The sequence below is a fragment of the Nanorana parkeri genome, unplaced genomic scaffold (assembly GCF_000935625.1).
Source record: "Nanorana parkeri isolate BGI_ZX_2015 unplaced genomic scaffold, ASM93562v1 scaffold3953, whole genome shotgun sequence".
In the NCBI taxonomy this organism is placed as follows: Eukaryota; Metazoa; Chordata; class Amphibia; order Anura; family Dicroglossidae; genus Nanorana; species Nanorana parkeri.
In genome coordinates this window covers 8,440-13,822 of record NW_017310220.1, presented here as the reverse complement: position 1 = coordinate 13,822, position 5,383 = coordinate 8,440, and the positions used below count along the sequence as shown (strand labels likewise).

The 5,383-nt window shown below is 54.3% G+C and overlaps 1 long non-coding RNA gene across 1 annotated transcript in view; it reads left to right on the top strand.

Annotated features, from left to right (window-relative positions):
* The window catches only part of LOC108803627, a 6,525-nt gene extending 1,142 nt beyond the window's left edge, over nt 1–5,383 (top strand). Inside the window, exons 2-3 of the long non-coding RNA XR_001942292.1 lie at nt 4,327–4,530; nt 5,312–5,383. This is a non-coding gene — a long non-coding RNA (uncharacterized LOC108803627). The remainder of the gene's footprint in view (nt 1–4,326; nt 4,531–5,311) is intronic.

Below are 5,383 nucleotides of genomic sequence, written 5' to 3'. Positions count from 1 at the left end.
TCCGTGTCCTGTCCCATGTCTCCGTGTCCTGTCCCATGTCTCCGTGTCCTGACCCATGTCTCCGTGTCCTGACCCATGTCTCCGTGTCCTGACCCATGTCTCCGTGTCCTGACCCACGTCTCCGTGTTGGTAGTAGCTGCCTGACTTCCAGGACCGCACATGCCGGGAAACCGTCAACAAAGGAAGTCCTCCACCCAGCTATTGCCTGGAGCCTGGTCTCCCCTGGGTCCTCCACCCAGCCCCCTTTGCCTCGCCATCCTTCCTTCTCCTTGGTGGGCAGCATGGGGCTGTCCCTGGCCTTCCTTCTCCTTGGGGGGCAGCATGGGGCTGTCCCTGGCCTTCCTTCTCCTTGGTGGGCAGCATGGGGCTGTCCCTGGCCTTCCTTCTCCTTGGTGGGCAGCATGGGGCTGTCCCTGGCCTTCCTTCTCCCTGGTGGGCAGCATGGGGCTGTCCCTGGCCTTCCTTCTCCTTGGGGGGCAGCATGGGGCTGTGGAAGTTCAGGAGGAACAGACGGCACCTGAAGAAGAACTCCGGGCTACCTCTGTACTGCAAGGGTTAAGTCCTCGTATGGAAGGACTGTCGTCGGGATTCCTGGGAAGACTCCTCCTACCAGGTTGCCAGCAATGTGTCTCCGCCCCCTGTGGAGTCAGCTTGGGGCTCAGGTGGTTGTGGGCCCATGTGTGACCTGCGCGACTTCCCTTTGGATTCTCCTACTACATGTGCTGAGCTGGCCAAACACACTGCTACCCGCCGCCGCAACTCTGCGTGTCTGCAAACCCCTGCACTGGGCCCCCCTCCACAGTACTGGGGCCCCCTCCAACTTCAGGGTACTGGTATTCCCTCCCAGACAATGGTGGACCATAGATGTGGGGAGGTATGGACGGCGGGCTCTGAGGCCTCATAGGGAGGGCTTTGTTACCTCTGTTCCTGCTAGCCCGATGCTCTTCTCCTTCTCCCTTTCACTCCTCATCTCGCCGTTCTCTATAGCGCCCTCCTCTGTAGCGCCCTCCCCTATAGCGCCCTCCTCTATAGCGCCCTCCTCTAGCGCCCTCCCCTGTAGCGCCCTCCTCTGTAGCGCCCTCCAAGGCACTGCTTCCAGTTCCATGGCCTCAGCCCAGGAAGAGGACCTGTCTCCTGACATCTGTTCGAAGCTGAAGGACACGCTGTGTGTGATTTGAAGTTCAATGCGGAAACCTGCCATGACGAGGGACTCACACGCACCTTTACAGCTGGACCGACGGCGGGATCTCATCTTCCGATCTATATCCTGGAGCTTGGTTGTCCCTTCAATGGTGGACAACGCCACGGCACTGGCTTCCCTCCACCATCAGGAAGGCATCAATGAGAAGCGGACCTAATCTTGGGTGTAACCTTACGTCATAGCCCTGCCCCCCATAACATCTAGATCCTGGAACATGGTCCCTTCCCCCGAAGTCTGACGTGGGGGACACTGGATGTGGACCTCCTGGTGTCTAGAGTCAGGTTTGTCCTGTGGATGCATTGGTGGCTTCCTCATTGCCGTCACTTCTTCCCGGCATGTCTCTGGTCCTCCACATGGATAAGGGAACCCTGAGACCTGAAGCCTCCTTTCTACATGTCATCGGTTGGCCGGGACCTCATAGTGGTCCGGCCTTCTATACTTTCCCCGCCGGTTCTGTGTTACTTGGCAGGAAGTATTTTGGATATGACTTGGGTCTCATTTCCGGGAGTCTTTCGGGAGAGCAGAATTCCTGCCTTGTTGCTTTACGTTGTTTGGCAGGACGACTTCCTTTTTATTCGTGTTGGAGGAGGTGCCTATCTGTCATGTGCTGTCCTGGAAGACTAACTCTGGATCCGGTGTACCGGTTCCAGGAGAAGAATGCGTAGAGTGTAGACGATGAACAATCGGGGAGGTTGTAATGGTACATTCTCTCCCCGCAGGGACAGGTTCTCTTTATGATGACATTAGAGGCTGCCAGATGCCTCCTCTTTGTCCATTACTTACAGCGCTGGGGCATAGAGTCTCCTATCTGAGCCCACCAGGTCACCCAGAGAGATCCTAGACATGCTCCATGCAATATACCCCTGGTGTCTCTGCGCATAGGAGCTCCTCCATCTCCAGCGGCTTTCTTTCACTCCGTAGCAGAGACAATTCATCTCGGAGTCTTGCTGGAGGAGTGTATTCTGGAGACCATTGGACCATGATGTCCCGGGATCCAGTCCTAGGTCCTGGAGGAGTGTATTCTGGAGACCATTGGACCATGATGTCCCGGGATCCAGTCCTAGGTGCTGCAGGAGTGTATTCTGGAGACCATTGGACCATGATGTCCCGGGATCCAGTCCTAGGTGCTGCAGGAGTGTATTCTGGAGACCATTGGAGCATGATGTCCCGGATCTAGTCCTAGGTGCTGCAGGAGTGTATTCTGGAGACCATTGGGCCATGATGTCCCGGGATCCAGTCCTAGGTGCTGCAGGAGTGTATTCTGGAGACCATTGGAGCATGATGTCCCGGATCTAGTCCTAGGTGCTGCAGGAGTGTATTCTGGAGACCATTGGAGCATGATGTCCCGGATCTAGTCCTAGGTGCTGCAGGAGTGTATTCTGGAGACCATTGGAGCATGATGTCCCGGATCTAGTCCTAGGTGCTGCAGGAGTGTATTCTGGAGACCATTGGAGCATGATGTCCCGGATCTAGTCCTAGGTGCTGCAGGAGTGTATTCTGGAGACCATTGGAGCATGATGTCCCGGATCTAGTCCTAGGTGCTGCAGGAGTGTATTCTGGAGACCATTGGAGCATGATGTCCCGGATCTAGTCCTAGGTGCTGCAGGAGTGTATTCTGGAGACCATTGGAGCATGATGTCCCGGATCTAGTCCTAGGTGCTGCAGGAGTGTATTCTGGAGACCATTGGAGCATGATGTCCCGGATCTAGTCCTAGGTGCTGCAGGAGTGTATTCTGGAGACCATTGGAGCATGATGTCCCGGATCTAGTCCTAGGTGCTGCAGGAGTGTATTCTGGAGACCATTGGAGCATGATGTCCCGGATCTAGTCCTAGGTGCTGCAGGAGTGTATTCTGGAGACCATTGGAGCATGATGTCCCGGATCTAGTCCTAGGTGCTGCAGGAGTGTATTCTGGAGACCATTGGAGCATGATGTCCCGGATCTAGTCCTAGGTGCTGCAGGAGTGTATTCTGGAGACCATTGGAGCATGATGTCCCGGATCTAGTCCTAGGTGCTGCAGGAGTGTATTCTGGAGACCATTGGAGCATGATGTCCCGGATCTAGTCCTAGGTGCTGCAGGAGTGTATTCTGGAGACCATTGGAGCATGATGTCCCGGATCTAGTCCTAGGTGCTGCAGGAGTGTATTCTGGAGACCATTGGAGCATGATGTCCCGGATCTAGTCCTAGGTGCTGCAGGAGTGTATTCTGGAGACCATTGGAGCATGATGTCCCGGATCTAGTCCTAGGTGCTGCAGGAGTGTATTCTGGAGACCATTGGAGCATGATGTCCCGGATCTAGTCCTAGGTGCTGCAGGAGTGTATTCTGGAGACCATTGGAGCATGATGTCCCGGATCTAGTCCTAGGTGCTGCAGGAGTGTATTCTGGAGACCATTGGAGCATGATGTCCCGGATCTAGTCCTAGGTGCTGCAGGAGTGTATTCTGGAGACCATTGGAGCATGATGTCCCGGATCTAGTCCTAGGTGCTGCAGGAGTGTATTCTGGAGACCATTGGAGCATGATGTCCCGGATCTAGTCCTAGGTGCTGCAGGAGTGTATTCTGGAGACCATTGGAGCATGATGTCCCGGATCTAGTCCTAGGTGCTGCAGGAGTGTATTCTGGAGACCATTGGAGCATGATGTCCCGGATCTAGTCCTAGGTGCTGCAGGAGTGTATTCTGGAGACCATTGGAGCATGATGTCCCGGATCTAGTCCTAGGTGCTGCAGGAGTGTATTCTGGAGACCATTGGAGCATGATGTCCCGGATCTAGTCCTAGGTGCTGCAGGAGTGTATTCTGGAGACCATTGGAGCATGATGTCCCGGATCTAGTCCTAGGTGCTGCAGGAGTGTATTCTGGAGACCATTGGAGCATGATGTCCCGGATCTAGTCCTAGGTGCTGCAGGAGTGTATTCTGGAGACCATTGGAGCATGATGTCCCGGATCTAGTCCTAGGTGCTGCAGGAGTGTATTCTGGAGACCATTGGAGCATGATGTCCCGGATCTAGTCCTAGGTGCTGCAGGAGTGTATTCTGGAGACCATTGGACCATGATGTCCCGGGATCCAGTCCTAGGTAGATGACCTTCCAGCTGAGCTCACCTCATGTCTCTCTCTCTCCCTTTTAGCTCCTGCTGTCTCCATCTTCTTCTCTCTGCTGCGATGAACTGACTGATGCGGAGAAGGTTCTGGCAGAGTGTCATCAGGAGAAGCCGATCACTTTCCACCAGTGCTTGACGCAGGACCAGCTTGACCGCTGCCAGAAGGTGGGGGAGGGGGTGTACGGTGAAGTGTTCCGAACGCTGCGGGGAAAGGAGCTTGTGGCTCTGAAGGTCAGTACTTATGTTCTGATTGGAGAGATGTATCTACAGGGTGACTCCGAAGAGGCGTGTCTAGAGCGGACACGTAGAGGGATGTACCTACAACTCTGCATACACATTACAGAACGGCAATTTCCTTTACATTCACCCTATGTAATATGAGAACTGACCTCGATATCCAGGGTGGTCTCAGAGTGTACAGGAAGTGAGGAGGCGGGGCACAGAGTGTACAGGAAGTGAGGAGGCAGGGCACAGAGTGTACAGGAAGTGAGGAGGCGTGGCACAGAGTGTACAGGAGGCGGGGCACAGAGTGTACAGAAAGTCAGGCGGCAGCTCCTCACAGTGTACAGGAAGTGAGGAAGCGGGGCACAGAGTGTACAGGAAGTGAGGCACAGAGTGTACAGGAAGTGAGGAGGCGGGGCACAGAGTGTACAGGGAGTGGAGGCGGGGCACAGTGTACAGGAAGTGAGGAGGCGGATCAGGAATGGGGACACAGTAATGATTTAATAAAGCCAGATCTTCTGTATAATTGGCGGATAGAAACCTGAAAAGTTTTTTTGGTGTGTTTGGATTTCTTCCTCGGCGTAGTTTTGTTGTCTGTTTCTTATCGTTACTAATCCCTCCGGTGCCACTTGCATCATGGCGTCCGCGTACTCCCCACAACTCCATCAAGCGTGACCTCTGCTCTAGAATACGCGGCCCCTGCTCTAGAATACGGGATAGGATGCGGCCTCCGAGCCGTTCGTTGGGGATAACGGGAGAGAAACACTTTATTTCTGGTTTCTTGTTGCAGATTATTCCCATTGAAGGATCTCAGAAGGTGAACGGAGAACATCAGAAAAGCTTTGCAGAAATTCTTCCAAAA